The following is a 21,090-nucleotide window of genomic DNA, read 5'->3' as shown; positions in this document are numbered from 1 at the left end:
CTCTGAAGGTCAAAGCTTTGGCATTTTCTCAGTGTTTACAACAGCTTCAGAGAATGCATTCAGTATATCATAAGGGTTGGCCAAAGACAGAGTAGCTGAAGACTGTTGACTCAGTGATAATTTTTCATAGAGTAGTTATAACCGGAGACAGCACATTCATTTCCTGGTCTCATAGACCCAAAATAATCACACAGAAACTATATTAATTAAAACACTGTTTGTACTATTAGCTTAGACTTCTTATTAATTAACTCTTACATCTTAAATTAACCCATTTCTATTATTCTGTGTATCGCCACAAGGCTGTGGCTTACCGGGTAAAGTTCCAGCATCTGTCTTCTTTGGCAGCTACATGGCATCTCCTTGCCTCTGCTTTCTTTCCCACTATATCTCTGTTCAGATTTCCTGCCTGACTTTATTCTGCCCTGCCATAGGCCCAAAGAAGATTCTTTATTAACCATTGGTAATAAAACATACTCACAGCATACAGAAGGGAATCCCACATCAAGTAGACATTAAGTGGAATACATTTTTATTACATTTATTTAGAGATGGGAATCACACATGCTGTCTTACATGTGTGGAGGTTAGAGGACAATTTGTAGGACACATGTATGTCCTACTAATCCAGCTTGGGACATCATCAGGCTTGGCTACAAGCACCATTACCACCGAGCCATCTTATTGACCACTTAATAGATGGCTTACATGAATGAATACAAGATGATCCCCCAAAATTTATACTCTATGGCCTGATAAGAAGATTAACTAGAACTTATGATAACTGCTTATACATATAAGCTATGTAAGAAAACCAAGAGGATACGTCCATAGTGTTGAGAGGGAATTCTGACAAGTGTCCTTATCTGTGTCTCTTGCAGCTATGGAGAGACCTGTGGACACACAGATTCTCAGGGACACTGATCTGCAGCTCTCAGGGTGAAAAGCCTGCAGAACAGCTATGGTTTCAGCTCCCCCAGTATAAAGACTTGCCAGTGAAGACACATGACAGGAAGTCTGTAGCAATGGCTTGTTAAGCCTTGTAGAAATAGTCCCAGACCGAATGCTAGACCAGATGGGTACACCACCCAAAAAGAAGGTGTGTGCTAGACTTCTTTCTCAGAATCATTGTGGTTGGTAGAAAATAGCCCCCAAAAGGACTAGCATTATTTGGAGGCATGGTCTTGTTGGAGTAGGTGTGGCTTTGTTGTAGGAAATGTCTCACTGTGGAGGCAGACTTTGAGGTCTCATATGTGCTCAAGCCACACCCAATGAGATAAACTACTTCCTGTTGCCTGCAAGATACATGACTCTCAGCTACTTCTCCAGCACCATATCTGCCTATATGCTTCTGTGTCCCACCATGATGATATGGACTGAACCTATAAACTGTAAGCTAGCCAATTAAATGTTTTCCTTTATAAGAGTTGCCGTGGCTACGGTGTCTCTTCACACCAGTAGAAACCTAACTAAGACACTCCCCCAATGTGATCTGTCCCCTAGTCTCTAGAATTGTGACTATCTCACATTGTGTGACGAAGAGAGTTACAGTTCAGGTACAGTCAGGCCTGCTGATCAGCTGATTGAGTATCTCAGTTGTTTGGATGGGCCCAGTGTCATCACAAGCAGCCTGTCAAAGACGGAACTGGAGACTTGTGGTGCATAGACTCTGCTGCCCATTGCTGGCCTCAGAATGGAAGGGACTCACGCCAGGAACATAGAAAAGTCTCTAGAAATGAAGATAGGGACATCAAGTGTCCTCTGGTAGTTCCAGACGGAACCGAATTCTGCTGAGAGCAAAGGAGGAAGTCAGGGAGATGCATCAGAAATTGATGTCAGAAACTTAGGACTGAAGAGATGGCTCAGCGATTAAGAGAACGTGTTACTCTTGCAGAGCACTGGGGTCTGATTCTCAGCACTTACGTGGTGGTTTGTACCTTTCCGTAATTCCAGCTGCACCGCCAACGACGCACACATACGATGCAGGCCCAGGTAAGACACATAGATACACAAATTGCTTTTTTAAAAAGGCAAACTGAAGGTCTACTCATGGTTGCTAGCTTGAGAGTGGAGGGGACTTGCAAATGCTACAGAAGACATGAATCTACAAACAGTAAGCTTGGGAGAGTGGAACCCTCGCATGGGAATTGACTTTCACCCACTGTAAGCAGAGAATCCAAATGATCCACACGTAGGCAGTCTTCCCACCCACATAAGTGACCTAGTCACTTGTGTTGTTTGTGGTGTTAAGCCTGTGGCCACTTCTTAAGGCAGAATTATCAATCTGATGCAACAGGAGAGAGAAGCAAAAGATTCCAAAATAATAGCTTACATGCATTAGTAGGAAACCAGAATGGCTCTGGAGAAAAGACATGGCAAAATGTGGGTCTCTGAGGGGAGGATTCAAATTGGATTTGGGCATGTGGGGGTGAGGATTGAGAGAATTGTTCAAGGAAGAAAGGCAGGAGAATGCAGGACGTTCATGACCAAAGGATGCTGTAAACTAGGCAGCATCGGATTTTTTCCATTTGGTGGCATGGTTTAATATGGATAAGAATGGCCTCCACAGGCTCTTATGTTTGAATGCTTAGTCATCAGGAAGTGGCACTACTTGGGAGGACTTAGGAGGCTTTGCCTTCTCGGAGGAACTGTGTCAATGGGAAATGGCTTTGAAATATCAAAAAGCCCAGAATGTCCCCCTCCCCGCTCCCTGCTGCCTGAACACCTGGATGTAGAACTCCCCACTCCCTCTTCAGCACAATGTCTGCTTCAACCACTGTGCTTCCTGCCATCCTGACAATGGACTGAACCTCGGAAAGTGTGAGCTGTAGAAGGAGCTGCGGCAGGCCTGCTTTTCATCCTGCCTGGCTCCCGCATAGCTATCTTTACACCCGAAATAACAACACACAAATTGTATTCTTTTAAACACTGCCTGGCCCAATAGCTCTAGCCTCTTACTGGCTAACTCTCACATCTTGATTAACCCATTTCTAATAATCTGTGTACCACCATAAGGTGGTGGCTTACCGGGAAAGATTCAGCATGTCTGACCCGGTGGCTGGCTCCGTGGCATCTCTGACCCAGAGAGGAGAGGCATGGCGATTGCCTCACTTCCCTCTTCCTCCCAGCATTCTGTTCTGTCTACTCCACCCACCTAAGGGCTGGCCTATCAAATGGCCAAGGCAGTTTCTTTATTAACCAATGAAATCAACACAAAACAGAAGACCCTCCCACATCAGTGAGCCAGCGCAGTTAAATCCTCCCTGTGTAAGAGTCGCTGCAACAGAACACGGACTAAGACATTTGGATTCTGAAGACTTATCCTAGTGTAGGTGGGCCCCAGAGTGAGAAGTCTAAAGAAATATTCCCTTCCGGGTGTCAATCAAGTTTCATTCTGAGACCTTGAGCTGGGTTCAAAGAAGGTAAATTCTGAAGCAGCCTCAATCCAAAGTTAACTTCCTCCTGTCTGTGCAAATCTTAGGACTGGCCAAGGTTAACAGTTACCCCAGGACTCACTCAGGTCCCCACCATAGGCAGGCAGGGTCCAGTGGATAGGAAACTGGGCCTGGTGCAGTGGGAGGGAGTAGAGGCAACAGAGGGCACAGGAGGAGGCCAGGAACTGGCTGCCAACCTCTCATCCCAAGAAACAGTGTTCATCTCATCTGTTCATAATTATGTGTTTTCTTATCTTAAAAAAGCACACCAGAGACAGGTGGCTCAGCAGGTAAAGGTAACTGCCTCCAAAACCTGACAGCCTAAGTTTGCTTCCTGGACCCACACGGTAGGAGGAGAGAACTGGCTCCAAATGTTATCCTCTGACCTCCACACACCACATGATGGCACGTGCTGGCACACACATGCATGCACACACACAACACGCATGCACACACACACACCACACACATGCACACACACACAGACACATGCATGCACATACACACACGTACTCACAAAGGGATCTAAATAAACGTAATAATTCTGTAAAGTACACTAGGGAATAATGTTAGTGAAATGAGCATTCTCTGTTTGTAGAGATAAAGTGAATCCCATTGGAACTGTGAGTGAATGACAATTTATAAGCCTAAATGGGATGGATAAATGGATAGACATACAGACAGAGAGACAGACAGACAAATACTGTCAGTGACACAGGTCAATACTTACCCTTGCAAATAGTGGCTTAAGGAAGTATTTTTGATACCCAGTCTGGAAATAGCAGCAACCTGGCTGAAATGGTAGGTTGCTAGCTCCCACAGAGTCTGCTTCATCACTGGGAAAGCCTCTGAGCTCCTTGCTTGGGGAGCTTGCCTCTAAGATGCTCCCTGCCCCCAAAAGCATAGCAACATTCCATAGAGATTTTCTATTTGCAACAAAAACAGATAACGCAATATGATTTCTATCGAGAAGCCAACATCCAGCAGAAGGCAGAAGCCTTTCATGAATCCTTTTCTCAGAAACACGAGTCTGGCCTCCACTTTCCTGCCCACATGTAAATAACACATTTCTGTGCAGAGCTAGGGCTCACTTTCAGAATTCTTCTCTTTCGTGTGGGAGGAAGAGTCAAACTGTTGGTTTGGCAGGAAGCAGGGGATGGACACGGGCATCCTCACAGATGTAGGAGGGCAAAGCATGAAGCTTATTTGGGGACTAGAAAATGTTCTTAGCTGGTGACACTTGTCCTGTTAGATGACATTTTCCTGACTTTTTATAGCTAAACTCAGGAAGGGAGATAGAAGCAGCCCTCACAATGGAGCCAGGAAGACACGAATGAGTTCTCTGTTGTTGAAAAGCTGTATGTCAACCTTAGCCATGATGATGTGGAGACAGTAGTACCATGATGATGTGGAGACAGTGGTACCATGGGATGTGGAGATAGTGGTACCATGATGATGTCGAGACAGTGGTACTCTCAGTGAGTGAACATGGCCATGGGGACCATGTGTCTCTGTCCTGTCATTCTTCCTCTGCTGTCCCAGAGATGCACAGAGAACAACTGGGACCGTCACGCCATCATGGAAAACTGTGCTGTCCCCTCCCCCATTGTACACGCACAGGCAGTAGATAGTCGCAACAGAGAGCTCTGCCAGGTGGCCAGCAGTTCCCCAATGTGTCCACTTTGTGGACATTATTTCATGTGTGTCTACTCCAAGGGAAGTTTCTCTGTGGATGAGGGCTGAGCTGTCACCTCCCCTCAGACATTCTGTGCTCTGTCATGTCCGTCACGCATATGGTGCCTGGCAGGGTGCGCCTCCACTCCAAGGCCCTTTCTGGAGAGCATCTGCCAACCCTGCCAGCCTGATGTCTCCAACCTCAGCACCACCTTTTCCCGGGTTTCTTGCTGAATCAACCAATTAGCTCAGATCATCTCTGACTGCTTTGAACTAAGTCTTGTTAAAACATGGGTGGACAGGGACCTGGGAAAGTCCAAAAGTCACTCTAAGAACAAAGCCTCTGGACCCACCGAAGGCTGGCGTCTAGTAGTTAGCGGTATTGGGCCTAAGTTTTCAGCGTGGATTCTAGAAGAATCCTGGAATTTCTTTCCTTCATTGCCACTTTCCTTGGGGCATTTTTCTCAGGATCTTTTCACAGCCTAAACCCTAAACCCTGGTTAATTTGGGAGGGAAAATGAATAACAGCTCTCTGCTCAGGGGATCAATGATATATCTATCCTATAAGAGATTATCTTTCCTTTATCGGCTGCACCTCAGCTTCTCCCGTCCCTGTGACAGTTCCCTTCTGTCCCCTGTGTTCCCAGAGCTACATCATCGGAGTGAAGTGCCACCCACCTCTCTGTGTCCTGCGGACGATCACACTGAAGTCTCCGTGCACATTCCCTGTGCTTTCGTGCCAGGGGTGAGGGCAGAGATTCTGCACATGTCCAGTTCCACCTCACAGCGGAGTCTGTTGCCTTTGAAATTGTTTCACCCTGGATCCAAATACTTACCTTCGTTCCGAAATTATGCTGAGGACACACGAATATGCTCACAAGGAAGGCAATAGTAAGGTGGAGGGGGAACCATAAAATCCCACTCTCTAAGACACACACAGGCTTCCCAGAGCTCCCAGATGGCCCTTTGGGAGTTATTTATTTGCTGTGAGTGAAATAGTTCCATTAAGAGACTGCGTCTCACCAGCCCTGGCATCCATCCTTCAACCTGAGAACCACACTAGTTCCTCACCCACAGGATGCATCAAACACCTCCCTCTGTCAGTTTCTCTGGAAAATTCCCGAAACTTTTACCAAGTGAAAACTTCCAAACCCACAAAGCGAGCCACCAGTTCGGAAGTGGTGTCTACCGTAACGATCCCCGAACTGCTCTGGGATGGCAGTAGACACCGCCACGGAGACCAAGAAGAAGCGTAGGGAAATAGTGGGGATTTTCTCTCCCCTCAAAGCGCTTCTCCCCACTAAGTAGATTATTTTAGGTTTGCCCATTTAGTGTAATTAGTGCATATGGTCCAGCTGTGAAGAACTAGCTGAGGACTCCTAACTTATTATTAATTAGGCTCATTAAAATGCAAGTAAGAGAACGTTGCCTAGGTAAACAATACCTTATGTCAAAAAGTCATTACTTGACAAGAGCAAGCCTTCCCAACTGAAGTCATTACTGGTACTGGTTGAGGTGTTTTTTAAGGCTCCATGGGTGCCAGTTAACTACTTTTGACTGACATCAAGGACAGACACGCAGAGCTGAAAGGAGCCAGTGGTATGGGCACAGCTATTCTTTACACATCATTTCAAAATAAGTCTGGGGGAGGTTAAAGGTCGACAGCTCAATGACAGGCCGTCTCCACCCGCAGTGGTGTCACAGCAGGAGCATGTCAGGAAAATTTCCTCAGCTCCCCTCATTCCTTCCATGTTCACATCTCTTTTCCTGTCTCGGAGGTTCAGAGGGACTGACAGCACCGTGACAAACACCTGGGAAAGACAAATGCGCATTATCCCTGGTGGAGGAGAAAGACACCTGCCCTGGAGCGCCAAGTCTCTCCTGACGCTTGGCCGGATTGGAGCGGGGAAAGGAGGCTTGGCTGGGTGCAGAGGGATGTCACCAACCAGCCCCACCACCTGCAACTGTGCACTTGGCCAAGATGTGTGCAGGTGAGCTGTGGTCTGCAGGCACTGAAGCACACTCTGCGTCCTGGAAGATTGAGAGGGCGAGACCGTGGGTTGGATAAGTAAGATGTGCAGAATCAACTCGGTCCTTCTATTGGGGAGAGACACAGTTTCAGGGCCAGATCCTGCCCTGAGCATTTTGAGGGCACCACTGCCAAGCACAGCCTTGTTTCTGGATTCTTTGTTAGGCAGCGGCGGAAGCGGCAAACACATGCAGGCGAGCCAACTTTCCAAGTTCTAGATATGTTTCCCTGCTTTTAACAGTCTGTGCACGCTTCCAAATGAGCAGCTGCAGGGCGTAGACTCCAGTATAAGTGGACGAAAAGAGGCCATTGACAGATGCTGAAGTGAGTGCCTAGCTTTAACAGTGGGTCAATTGATAAGTGGCTGACCTAGACTTGTGACTGACATGAAGAGCTGTCAGGAAGTAATCTCCTTTCACAGTGATGACGGTGGGGCAGGGCAAGATGAGAGAGAGGAAAGAGAAACCCAGGGTGGCTCTTACTCCCTGGTGAGCACAATTACTGCCCCCTCAGACCAACTTGGGCAATATAATTTTTCATAATGATGGTCTACACCTGTGAACAGAGGTAGTATAGTAAAGGACTGTGTGTGTGTGTGTGTGTGTGTGTGTGTGTGTGTGTGTGTGTGAAGGACAGAGTAGTATAGTAAAGTCTAGAAGTCCAGAAATGGGAATTGGAAAAAAGCTGCAATTTGCCAATTTGCCTTAACCTCTAGCTAGAGGCTACTTTCATTTCCTGGCTTCCCAGTCCCAAGTCATCACACAGAAGCTTGTATTATTTACAAACTGTTTGGCCAGTGGCTCAGGCTTCTTACTGGCTATCTCTCTATATAAATAAACCCATTTCTAATAATCTGTGTGTTGCCACGGGTCCCGCGGCTTACTGGTGGCCCTCCGGTATGTTGCTCCTTTGGCAGCTACATGGTGTCTTCAAGACTCTGCCTTCTTTTTCCTGTATCTTTGCTAGGATTTCCAGCCTGGCTCTATTCTGCCTGGGTATTGGTCAAATCAGCTTCTTTATTAACCAATGATAGTAAACTATTAAAAAGTCAAGGCCACTGTTACCGTCAAGAGACCACTGCATTGTGAAGAACAGCACAGAACAATGTGGAGACAGACATGGCTGGGTGGGGTCTGTTGGGCAGGGGTAAGGGCCAACAACCTGCTCCTATATGAGTAGGCTTTCAGCTCTTCCTTATCTTATTTCCTTTCTAGGAAAGGATACTCAGGATCATACTTCTCAGGAGCACGAAGGCTAGCTCAGCCTTGAAGGGCCCAGGGACACTGGGAGACCCTGCCCAAGGCTATCAGTGCCTGGAAGAATCCTTAGTGTCTTAGTTAGGGTTCCTATCAGTGTGAAGAGACACCATGACCGTGGCAATTCTTATAAAGGAAAATATTTAATTGGGTTGGCTCACAGCTTCAGAGGTTTGGTCTATTTTTCTCCATTCTTCATGGTGGAACATGGCAGTGTGAAGGCAGATGTGGTGCTGGAGAAGAAACTCAGAGTTGCACATCTTGATCTGCAGGCAATAGGAAGAGTTCATGTCCACACTGGGTGTAGCCTGAGCATAGAATACCTCAAAATCTGCTCCCACAGTGACACACCTCTGGCTATGCCTCCTAATAGTACCCATCCCTATAAGTTTATGGAGGGCAATTATATTCGGACTACCACACTTAACTAATCGTGTTTCTGTGGGGACCACCATGGGTCCCTTCCCACTTCCATGCCTCTCGTTCATTCTGTCTGGAACTCCATAGGCTGTCTGGGGTGGGTTAACTAGTGGCTTTCCTCTAATGCGGGTCTACACAGACCTTACAATGTGATGTCGTTCAGAAGCAAAGGTCTTTGTGGATATGATTAAAGATAAAGAGATCATGCTAGATTCAGGTGCTACAAAAGCCAGTAGTGGGAGGAGGCGAGGAAACAAAGGCAAGAAGGACAATGTGAGGGTGGAGACTGAGGTCAGAATCACACATTGACAAATAAAGGCTAAGAACAGACAGACGTCAGTAGGAGTCACGATAGGGACATAGGACATGTGACAGTTTCTTTCAGAGTTTCCAGAAGAGACCAAGCCCCAGCATCCTCACTCAGTGCCCCTGACCTAATAAGGTTCAGGGAGGGATTTCTTTCATTTTAATTCATCTCTTTGTGGTCATTTGTGAAGGCAAACCTAGAAAATTTACACTATTATTTTGAAGTATGTCAGGCTGGCCAGGCATGATGGCCCACAACTGTCAACTCTGCACTAGGGGTTGAAGCAGGAAGATTAGCATGAGTTCAAGGCCATTCTGGACATAGTGGGTGTTACTGCTAGCATGGGCTAAGTGGGAGACATAACTAAAGAATAAACCAACAAACAAAAAATCCAAACTACTTGCCCCTTGTACCATCCTGACTATGAAAGACACTGTGTTTGGGATACAGATGGCTTTGGGACTGAGTAACAGTGGACTACTGGGTCTGCACACCAATTCAGGGGCAGTTTCACTATGCCACGTTCACACCTGGCACCCTCATGTGCCTGGCATCCACACTGTGCCAGGGTCCAGCCACACGAACCCAGAAGCCCATGGTATAAACCATTATACCCACCAGGTATAAAACATTCAAATCTAGTAGTTGCTCTTTAAAATAGTATTCAATAATCTACCTTTTTATCTTAATATATCTATATCCTCCCCTTTATTCAGAGAAGATTCAGTAATCTACCCTTTTATCCTATCATATCTATATACCCCCTTTTTTGTTTTTGTTTTTGTTTGTTTTGCGAGACAGGGTTTCTCAGTAGCTTTGGAGCTAGTCCTAGAACTTGCTCTGCAGACCAAGCTGACTTTGAACTCACAGAGATCTGCCTCCTTCTGCCTCCTGAGTGCTGGAATTAAAGGCATTCACCACCACCACATGGCCTTTTTTTCTTTTCAAAACAAAATCATATCTAAATCCCCCATTTTTTCTTTTCAAAACAATAACCTTAAATCTCATTTTCTTTGTTTAGATTTTTTTCCTGACCATTATCCACAACAACCTATAACCAACATATTAAACAAAGACAAATATCCATAATCCATTTGTTGGTAATGTGGGAATAGTTTTCTAGACTAGTTCTTGCTGATGGGGCACTGATAGGATTATGGTCAAGTCCTTACTAAAGTATTCTGTGAGGCTGTATCATCTCAACCAGCAGTCTTGAGGCTGTGCTGTTCTGGATGTAGAATTCAGAGGAAACTGCAACAGAGGTCTTCTGAAATGTTGAATCATCTGGGCCCTGCATTCCCATTAGATACTTTTTAGGGAGTCTTCCTTGATCAAACCTTATTTTTCCTAACCAAGAATGAATCCACAAACTCTCAATTCCTGTGGAAACAAAAGCAAAACCCCTTCTCCAAATAACATATCTTTTGACTTAAATTTTGAAGTCAAGTCATTTTCAAAATACATAGCTTAGATTAATCTAGAGACATTTATAATCAAATGTCTTTTAGCAGCTGTTGCTCCTTCCTCAGCAGTCAAACAATTCAAAGATAATATAATAATATACGATATTCGGATTCTCTGTGTATTTTCCATATTTTCATAGAAGCTACACTGAGGAGGATGGGAGCTGAGAGCTCTAGATTTTTCTCATGAATCCAGGTGGCTAGGTTTGGGTCCAGTTCCGACACAGCCAGTGGCTAAAAAGCCCCAGACAAACAGCTTTTCATAAATTTGTGCCCCAAAACATTGGGCACCAAAATGGAGCATGATTAATAAAAACTCAGAGAGAGAAATTGGGATTCAACCTGAAGACTCGAAAAGCACAGCAGCTAGCCACTGGCTCTTACCGCGACCTCAGTCTGAAATGGCAATCCTGCCTCCAAGTACCCGCTGGTAGTAGGGGTGAAGCTTGAAGTGGTGGTTGCTGCAGACGTTCTGGTCTCCTACAGCTCCCTGGCTCATTTTTACAACGTCTCTTGCATGATGCAAGTCAACACAGCACCAGCCTGGGTGCTTCGAAAGCCTTGTGATTTCCAGTATTTGAAGCCAGTTCTCAGCTAGACGGTAGCTGATGAAGGGTTGTGGCGAGGAGGACACAACTCCAGCCTTAGAGCTGTTCATTTGTGATTGACAAGGACCACGTAGAGCAACAGCTCCAAGATGAACCCTCAATGGAGCAGTATGGTCACTAGAGGATGTGCTAATGGGAAAGCTTCCTCGGTTAAGTGGACATGCTTGATGTCACACATGAAGCCCCTCCATTGGCCACTGGTCACGACGCATATGTGGCTCGGCCTACAGAGAAGCAGCCTGAGGCCTGAGAGCTTATAGACCACTGTGTGCGCTGCTGTACTACTGAGATGCTGGTTCCTACCACTGGCCTCAAATTGCCACTAGGACTGAAAGGGGTGTTGAGACAGAAGGACCATTGACAGCAGAGACCAACTGGGGTATTGCCCACACAATCAGTGGCTTTGAATGAAATGCAGATACACTCTCCAGAGCTGAAGCTATAGCCTTCTACATTTGAACTTGGCTGGCTCCAAGGTAGGCTTCTGTAAAATAAATTAGTCCAAGAGAGAAAGAGAGAGAGGGGGGGGGGGGAAGGAAGGAAGGAGGGAGGGAGGGAGGGAGGCAGGAAGAAAGGAAGGCAGACACTGTTCCTGGATCGTTGTAATAAGCCCTGACTACACACCCTTTCTGCCCTTCTCTCTTTCCAGTGACAGTCTCACTGTACTGAGCAGAATGATCTTCTGAGAATATGAACTAAAGTTCCTGATCTCTGATCAGTGTTCTGCAATGGCTTCCCCATGTCCCCTGAGGAAAAGTCAAAGTCCTCACATTGATAGGTGACTCCCTTGACATCTGGTCCCCAAAGACTCTTGGGTTTCTTCTGCCAGTCCATTTTCCCTCTCTCGTGCTACTCTGGGCACAGCAGGCCTAATCCTGCCTTGCAGCTTCTGCTTGGACTACCTCCCTTAGTGGGAGCACACTGTAGTGGCATTTCATTTGTGTTTTAATAGATAAAGCTTGACTAAAGATCAGAGAGTAAAACAGTTCCACTGGTCAGCCTTACAGACCAGGCAGTGGTGACACACAGCTTTAATCTCAGTAGCAACACTAGTTTGCCGTAGAAACGGGGTAGTATGGTGCATGCCTTTAATCCCAGCACTAAAGAGGAATATAAAATGAGAGGAGACAGTTCTCACACACAGTCTCATTCTGAGATTCCTGGAGGCAGGATCACCATTTTGGACTGAGGTAGAGGTAAGAGCTAGTGGCTGGCTGTTTTGCTTTTCTGACTTTCAGGTTGAACCCCAACATCTGTCTCTGGGTTTTTAATAATCATGCTACAGCACTCTGTCTGTAGGTGCCGTCACTCCTCCACGTCTGTCCAGCACGCTTGAGTGTCTTCTTTCAAACGATGCCCCCTTCTTCCCGCACGCGCTTCACACTTTTGTTCTCCTTTATTGTTTTCGACGCTAGTCCTACCTTAGACCATATTTCAAATTTAATCGCTTGCTACTTTACTATGACAGTTGTCTGCCTTCCCTCACACCCAGAATGAAGTAAGCACCATAAAGCAGTGTGTGTGTGTGTGTGTGTGTGTGTGTGTGTGTGACTGTAGGCCAGAGGTCCCTGTTGAGCAGTGGTTCTCAACCTTCCTAATGCTTCAACCTTTTAATATAGTTCCTCATGCTGTGCTGACCTCCAAACATAAAATTATTTCATTGATACTTCATAATTGTAATTTTCTACTGTTATGAATCATAATGTAAATATCTGATATGTAGGATTTCTGATATGCGACCCTGTGGGGGCTGTAGCCTTCAGGTTGAGAACCACTGGTGTTGGGTGTCCTCCTCAGTGACTGCAGCCCCTCGCTGCCTTAATTTTTAAGAAACTGTCTCTCACTGTACCTGGAGCTCACTGCTTGGGCTAGACTGGGCAGAAAACACCGAGATTGCCCGTTTTCCTTCCCAGCACTGAGTTTACAGGCTTGTACCACCACACTGTGCTTTTGCATGGGTCCTGGGGATTGCATTCCAGTCCTCGTGGATGTACAGCAAACATTTTTCTAACTAAGCCATCTCTACAGCTCCAGGTAATTTTATTTGGAATACTTGTATTGTTCTACATGCTCAGTAGGTTGCTCATTAATATAGAAGCAGCTTAAAAATCATCCGTGAAGTGGTGAGGGAAAGACAGTAGCGGAGCAGGCTCAATGGGGTCTGGGAACAGATTATGAAGGAGCTATCGAATAACAGAAAGGAAATACATTTTTTTTCTGAGTAAGTGGAGAAAAACGACCATCATCTACGCAAAGAATGAAATGCTTAGATAGAGGGCCATTGGAAGAAGTTTTTAGTGACTGATACTATCGGTGTCTTTCAACATTCTCGCTGCACATTTGCCTCAGAATAAAGCCAATTCTCCTGTGCTTTTCCCAGGCTTCACAAGCAATGAATTAGTTGAAAAACCATGAAACAGAGAGAGCCCATTTGAGAGCCCCTCACAGAACTGATAACCAAGTCCTTCCAACAAACCTGGAAAAGAGAAATTGCTGTATTTGTAACCCGAGGAGTCCCAGGTACAGTCAGGGAAAGGCCAGGTCACCAGTATTTAGCGCGATGTCAGAGCTCACGGCCGGCACACTTCAGCATTCTAGGACATGTCTGAAGAAAGGCACTGATTGAGAATGGCTTTGACATCAATGGACATCTTTTCCTGTGTGTTCATAAAATGTTTGTGCCTATTTCCCACAGGGGAAGAAAATCACCTTTTGAAAACCCCATCGAACTTTCTTCTGAGCTAAGGTGTGTCTCTAGTGGCTTTTGTCGCGTTTCCTTTCTGAGTCAGAGCAGCAAATTGGCCGTCTTGATGCTTCCCTGACCTCCCTTCCCTCTCCATCACACACTGACACCTCTAGTCCAAATTTGCGTATTGCATCACCTCAGGAAACTCATGGCTAATTTCATTATTTGGGAGAGAGAAATGCAAATCAAGCCAGACAGCTGGTGCTCTGCTCGAGGCTGAGAGTGATGGGGGGGCCTAGGCCCACCTCATCAGAGGCCTGCACACCCGCCTCCTCAGACAGGCCATGGAGGGTGGAGAGCAGGAGGCTACCCAAGCAGCAGGAACAGATGGCTAGGAGGGGAAAGATGGACGAGCCCAACTTGCTGGAGAGGCTGGGGAAAGGTGGGATGTCAGCTGCTGGGCAGTCAGACACAGCGCACAGGATAGGATGGGCATGCCGTATATGCCGTATCCTTTAACGATACCATTTTCTTCAGGGCAGTGGAGCCCTGGTACCCAGCTTCACAACATGGTCTGCCAGCGGCAACTTCTGTTGCTGTGAGCACGGTACCTTCATTTCATCAAAAAATAAAGACTATCAATATAGAGAGATGATGACGAAGAGGAGCTGGTCAGAAGTGGTTGATGAGGACCTAGGTTCAACCCCCCCCGAATCCACACAAAAACACCGAGTATGACAATATATGATCCTAGGGCTGGGGAAACAGAGTCAGGGGGATCACTGCTGTTAGCTGGCCAGCCCATCCAGCCTGGTTGGTGAGCTCCAGGCAAAGGGGAGACCCTGCTCACGGGAGGTAGATGATTTCTTAAGGATGATGCATGAGGTTGTCCTCTAGCCTACACACACACACACACACACACACGCGCGCACACACAAGCAGAGGGAAAAGGAGAGCCCTTTGCTTTTGCCGCAAAGGAATTCCAGTCTGCTAGCATAAGTGTTGCACAAGACATCTAGCTTTATTTTGCTGCAACTAAACTCAGCTTAAATATTAAACTAAGTTTATTAATTTAATTAATTATAACATTAATTTAATTTAAAATATTAAATACTGTGTTAGATATTTTTATGTCAACTTGACACAAACTAAAGTCATCTGAAAGGAGAGAAATTCAAATTGAGAAAATGCCTCCATAAGATTCAGCTGTAGGGCATTTTTTTAATCAGTGGTCAATGGGGGAGGGGCCAGCCCACTGTGGATGGGGTCATCTCTAGTCTATTGGTCCTGAGTTCTGTAAGATAGCAAGCTGATCAAGCCATGGAGAGCAAGCCACTCACCCATGGCCTCTGCATCAGCTCCTACCTCCAGGTTCCTGCCCTATTTGAGTTTCTATCTTAATGTCCTCTGATAAGCCAAACAAACCCTTTGCTCCCCAACTTGCTCTTGAAGCTTTTAGAAACCCTAACTGAGATATGTGCTGTTGCGAATGTGCCTTGAGAAAGGGGGCTTGCTATGGCTGCAGCGCTGGCTTCCACCCCACCTGACGGCTGCAGCGCTGGCTCCCACCCTGACGGCTGCAGCGCTGGCTCCCACCCTGACGGCTGCAGCGCTGGCTCCCACCCTGACGGCTGCAGCGCTGGCTCCCACCCTGACGGCTGCAGCGCTGGCTCCCACCCTGACGGCTGCAGCGCTGGCTTCCACCTCACCTGACGGCTGCAGCCTTGGCTTCCACCCCACCTGACGGCTGCAGCGCTGGCTTCCACCCCACCTGACGGCTGCAGCACTGGCTTCCACCCCACCTGACGGCTGCAGCGCTGGCTTCCACCCCACCTGACGGCTGCAGCCTTGGCTTCCACCCCACCTGACGACTGCAGCACAAATTCTCACTCTAATCTTTTCTGTTTTCCTCTTCTAATAGGTTTCTCTTCCATTTTTTGAGTATGTTTTGTTGTTTTGTTTTGTTTGTTTGATTGTTTCTTTGTTGAGAGTCTCGCTGAGTAGGCAGGACTGGCCGACCCAGAACTACGTATGGAGACCAGCCTGGAACTCACAGAGGGATGCCTGCGTCTGCCTCTAATTGAAGGGTAAAAGGTGTGTACCCGCACAGCTGGCTCCTGTGAGTGCATGATCTGATGGAAGAGGGTCATATGTCATTGGTTAATAAAGAAACTGCCTTGGCCATTTTGATAGGACAGCAGCTTAGATAGGTGGAGTAGACAGAACAGAATGCTGGGAGGAAGAAGCCGAGTCAGGCAATCACCATGATTCTCCCACCCCGACACAGACGCAGGTTAAGATCTTCACCTCGTGGGGCTATACACAGATTATTAAAAATGGGTTAATCGAGATGTGAGAATTAGCCAATAAGAGGCTGGAACTAATGGGCCAGGCAGTGTTTAAAAAAATACAGTTTCTGTGTAATTATTTCGGGTAAAGCTAGCCGTGCAGGAACACATCCCACCGCAGCTCCTACTACAGTGATCTGTCCTACATTTAGTGCTGGTGTTCTTTCTCTGACCGCTGTCCTTTAGTGCCGGTGTCCTGTCTCTGACCCCTGTCCTTTAGAGTTGGTATCCTGTCTCTGACCCCTGTCCTTTACTGTGGGTGTCCTGTCTCTGACCCCTGTCCTTTAGTGTGGGTGTCCTGTCTCTGACCCCTGTCCTTTAGTGTGGGTGTCCTGTCTCTGACCCCTGTCCTTTAGAGTTGGTGTTCTGTCTCTGACCCCTGACCTTTAGAGCTGGTGTCCTGTCTCTGACCCCTGTCCTTTAGTGCTGGTGTCCTGTCTCTGACCCATGTCCTTTAGAGTTGGTGTCCTGTCTCTGACCCCTATCCTTTAGTGCGGGTGTCCTGTCTCTGACCCCTATCCTTTAGTGCGGGTGTCCTGTCTCTGACCCCTGTCCTTTAGTGTGGGTGTCCTGTCTCTGACCCCTGTCCTTTAGAGTTGGTGTTCTGTCTCTGACCCCTGACCTTTAGAGCTGGTGTCCTGTCTCTGACCCATGTCCTTTAGAGTTGGTGTCCTGTCTCTGACCCCTATCCTTTAGTGCGGGTGTCCTGTCTCTGACCCCTATCCTTTAGTGCGGGTGTCCTGTCTCTGACCCCTGTCCTTTAGTGCGGGTGTCCTGTCTCTGACCCCTGTCCTTTAGTGCGGGTGTCCTGTCTCTGACCCCTGTCCTTTAGTGCGGGTGTCCTGTCTCTGACCCCTGTCCTTTAGTGTGGGTGTCCTGTCTCTGACCCCTGTCCTTTCACTCCTGCTGTGGACAATCTGCCTGTGTCTCTGAATTCTGCTGTTTGCTATGGTGCATGAATAAAAATGTCCTGCCCAGAATTCCTGATTAGTTTACCCTTCTGTTCAGAGGGTTGCTACCATCATTATTTGGTCTTCTGTAGAAGTATCAAGGAGGCATACTCATGCATAAAAAAATTGTTTCCTAAATCTCTTCCTTTTTGGAAGCCTAAACTAAATAAACCCTTTCCCCCCAAATTGCTTTTGGTCATGGTTTTTTATCACAACAATGGCAACTTTAACTTGAACAGAAATTGGCATGAGAAGAGGGGTGTTACTGGGGCAAAGCTGACCATGTGTTTTTTGGGAGAACAGTGAAAGGACTTTAGAACTTTGAACTCTATACAAAAGCCATCGCGTGTTCAAACTTTGGTGAGCTGTTTTGTGGGAGCATGGAGACCTGACTTATGGCGTTTCAGAGAAAAGTTTGAGAGTCACGTAACAACTCTATCAAAGCCTTTGTTATTTTGAGTTAAGAATTTGTAGTTCTGGTTCCCCGGCACTGTGAGAGACCAGGAGAGGCCATTAGAGAAGGTGCAGATGGGAGTAGCAGTAGAAGTCCCAGGATTGAAGAAGTCATGGAGAAGGTTGAGGTCTGGCACCATGAAGAGAACCTATGAGAGTCTATTGGTGTAGATGCAGCCCACTTGCAACAAAAGATCCCAGTGTTTTGGAGATGTCAGTACCATGGGATGACTGCCAAGAACAGCAGCAACCATGGAGTAGACCTGGCCTGAGTCTAGAACACAAGCTGTGTGTTGCAGAGGGTAAAGCTGGAGAAATGACCCAGGCAGGTCCTGTGGAGGAGCCCAGAAGTTCGTGGGTGAGTCCCAGACATTGGCTACTGAGTGGTTTACACTGCTGGAGTTTGGTTTTACCTTTGGCCTGACTGTGACTGTGCCCCAGTTCTTTCCTCTTGAAGTAAGAAAATGTATAACTTACTTTTTATTTTATTGGAGCCTACAGTGGAGAGGAATTCAATTTAAAGAGACTTTAGACTTTAAAAGAAACTTTGGATGTTTTTTAATTGACTAAATTTTTAAAGTGTTGGAATTTGTAAGACTGTGGGACTTTTAAGTTTGTAAAATGTTTTATATTGTTATGTATTTAATTGATGTGTGATCTTGGGGATGAACAAGAAAGAAGCAGTTGTAGCTTTATAGTGATGTGTTTGTGTACCGAGTTGACAAGGGCTCTATTGTGCTGGATAGTTTTCCATCAACTTGACACAAGCTAAAGTCATCTTAGAGGAGGAACCTCAGTCAAGAAATGCCTCCAGGCTGGGCGGTGTTCGCACACACCTGTACAGGGTTAATCCCAGCACTTGGGAGGCAGAGTCAGACAGATCTCTGGGAGTTTGAGGTAGAAAGAAAGGAAGAAAATGCTTTTTATAAGATCAGGCTGTAGAGAAGCCTGTAGAGCGTTTTCTTAATTAGGGGTTGATGGGGCGGGTGAGTCCAACCTAGTGTGGATGGTGATTCCCCTGGGCAAGTGGCCCCTATATTCTGTAAGAAAACAACAGTCTGAGCAAGCAAGTAAGCAGACCCCTTTATGGCATCTTCATAATCTCCTGTCTCCACGTTCCTTCTATATTTGAGTTCCTGTCCTGACTTCCTTCAGGGATGAACAGTGATATGGAAGCATAACCCAAATAAACCCTTTCCTCCCCAAGTTGCTTTGGTCATGGTGTTTCATCACAGCACTGATACCACTAGCTAGGACAACTACCTTGCTGAAAGTATAGGAATTACTCCAACCTCCTGCTCTTTTTGCAGGAATCCTACAAATACCAGGAGACTTAAACAGTTCCAAGGGTGGGCATGCAATTCCACGTCATCCATCCATATTGCTTTGTACTGGGCGCCCATTACTCCGCTCATCCCTTGGTCAGTTATCTGTACGGATGAATGCTGCAGGATCTTTGTTTCTTCTTACTTCCTGTTTCCTTGGTGCCCACAGCTCAGTCCAGTGCCCTTTGTCAGGTAGGAGCAGCCTTTTGATCTAGGTTCCTAGATAGTTCCTACCTGTGCCTCTCTGCCGCCAAGACCTTGCCCATTTCACTATGCTGCCATGCCGCCTTGTGGTTTTCACCTATTTTGAGGCAAGTATTTACCTCAAATACTTACGCAAAGAATAAACGCTCACTGAAGGTCTCTCTGTGTGTATTTGTGTGTCTCTACATGTCAGTGTTATGCAGGTGTGTCCCTGCGTGTGCAGGTGTATGTGGAGCTAAGAGGACCTCCTGGGCTCTCGTTCCTCTGGTGCCCCACACGTTGTTTCTAGAGACTGTTTATTGGCCTGGCATTTTCCAGGTGAGCTACACTGGATGACCAGTGAGCACCAGGGACACGTCTGCCTCTGCCTCCTAAAGCTGGCCTTCCAAGCAGGGGCCACTGTTCTTGGCTTATTATTTTACCTGGGTTCTGTAGGACAGAACTCGAGTCCTCACACTTTCAAGGCAAGCCCTTTACTGCCAGATCCATCTCCCAAGATGCCCCCTCCTCCATTATTTTTACAAGTGTACCACACTGTTTTACAGAGTTTCTCCTTTCCAAATACAAAAGGTTCTGACCTCTACCCATCATTTTACAATTCAGAGGGAAGAAGGAATAGGGGCACATTGGATCGTTTGGCCCAAAGTTATGCGTCCACATAGAAAGAAGGCAGAGCTTCCAAATTCAGCGAACATCTACTTTACTTTTGAATCATTTCTTCTCTTTCCCGTGCCTTTCTTGCTATGTGTGGCCTATGATCTGCTGTCACATGGTGACTCTCCTGCTTTCTCTGATATTGGCGGCAGTGACAATCACATCACTCAGACCCAGACTGCAGGGTATTCTGGGCCCTGTAGCCTGGAGCCCATGTTCTCCACTCAGTGGCTTCCTGTCTCCCTGTCTGGGAAAAGTAGCTGCAGGGAAGTTCGGTAATTGCTGTAATGGAATTTGTGAGCCACTTCAACATGTTTTAAAGCGAGTGTCACAGCGCATTGTAACAGGGAGCTAACAGCGTCTTAGCAGGCTCCTGTTTTCGTCTAGTTCGCTTTCCCGTGCTGAAGTTACTGGGAAGCCGGCGAGGACCGCCGCATTCCCTGCTCAGTGAATAACAGGACAGCTGGGCCATTTATTTCTTTGCTTCTCCCCTGCTGCCTCCCTGGATAGGTTTTGAAGTTTAGTTATTGCTCTGCTTCCTCTCCCACAGCCCAGGGAGTGTACAATTGGTTTAAAGCACAGCCAAATTGCACGTTCAAGCAGCTGGGGTAAAAGATGTCCTACTAGGGCCTAAGTTACCAAGGGGACCCCTGGCCCCCATTGTGTGGCTGTGCCAATACAGAGCTGGAGGCAGGGGGTGAGCTGCTGGCTCTGGGCTTGGCTTGTTGTGGGAAGAATGCCGAGTTTCCAAACCCATCCTGGGAATCCTTATTCCTGGTTCTTCAGAATGTACCTTTATTTGTTAAAGGGTCACAGTGGATTTGATTAAAATGTGGTCATACTGGAATGGGGCAGACCTTAACTCCCATATGAATGATGTCTTAATAACAACGGGAAATTTGGAGATGGAGAGACGGAGGTGAGCACTATGGGAAAATTACTTCTCCAGCCGAGGAACTAGAAGCCAGGGAGGTCTTCCAGAGCCTTTAGAGCAGCATGTCTGTGGGTGGCAACCCTTTGGGGGTCAAACGACCCATATGTAGGGGTTGCCTAAGACCATCAGAGAGCACCGATATTTACACTACAATTCATATCATTAGCAAAATTACAGTTATGAAGTAGCAATGAAAATATTCTTTTGGTTGGGAGTCACCACAACATGGGGAACTGTATTGAGGGGGTCGCTGCATTAGGAAGGTTGAGAACCACTGCTTGGGAGGAAGTATGATCCTCACTCAGTTTTCTGGACTCCAGAGCCAGGGTGACACATTCTAGCAAA

The 21,090-nt window shown here is 46.7% G+C and overlaps 1 pseudogene; it reads left to right on the top strand.

Annotated features, from left to right (window-relative positions):
* Window positions 1-9,661: 9,661 nt before the first annotated feature.
* LOC121435796 lies at window positions 9,662-11,602 on the top strand (annotated as a pseudogene).
* The last annotated feature ends 9,488 nt before the right edge of the window (window positions 11,603-21,090 follow it).

The sequence above is a fragment of the Microtus oregoni genome, unplaced genomic scaffold (genome assembly GCF_018167655.1).
Source record: "Microtus oregoni isolate MIOR12 unplaced genomic scaffold, Mior012 000047F_ref0000412, whole genome shotgun sequence".
NCBI lineage: Eukaryota > Metazoa > Chordata > Mammalia > Rodentia > Cricetidae > Microtus > Microtus oregoni.
Note: the sequence above shows the minus strand (reverse complement) of the source record. Positions and strands in the feature narration are given on the sequence as shown.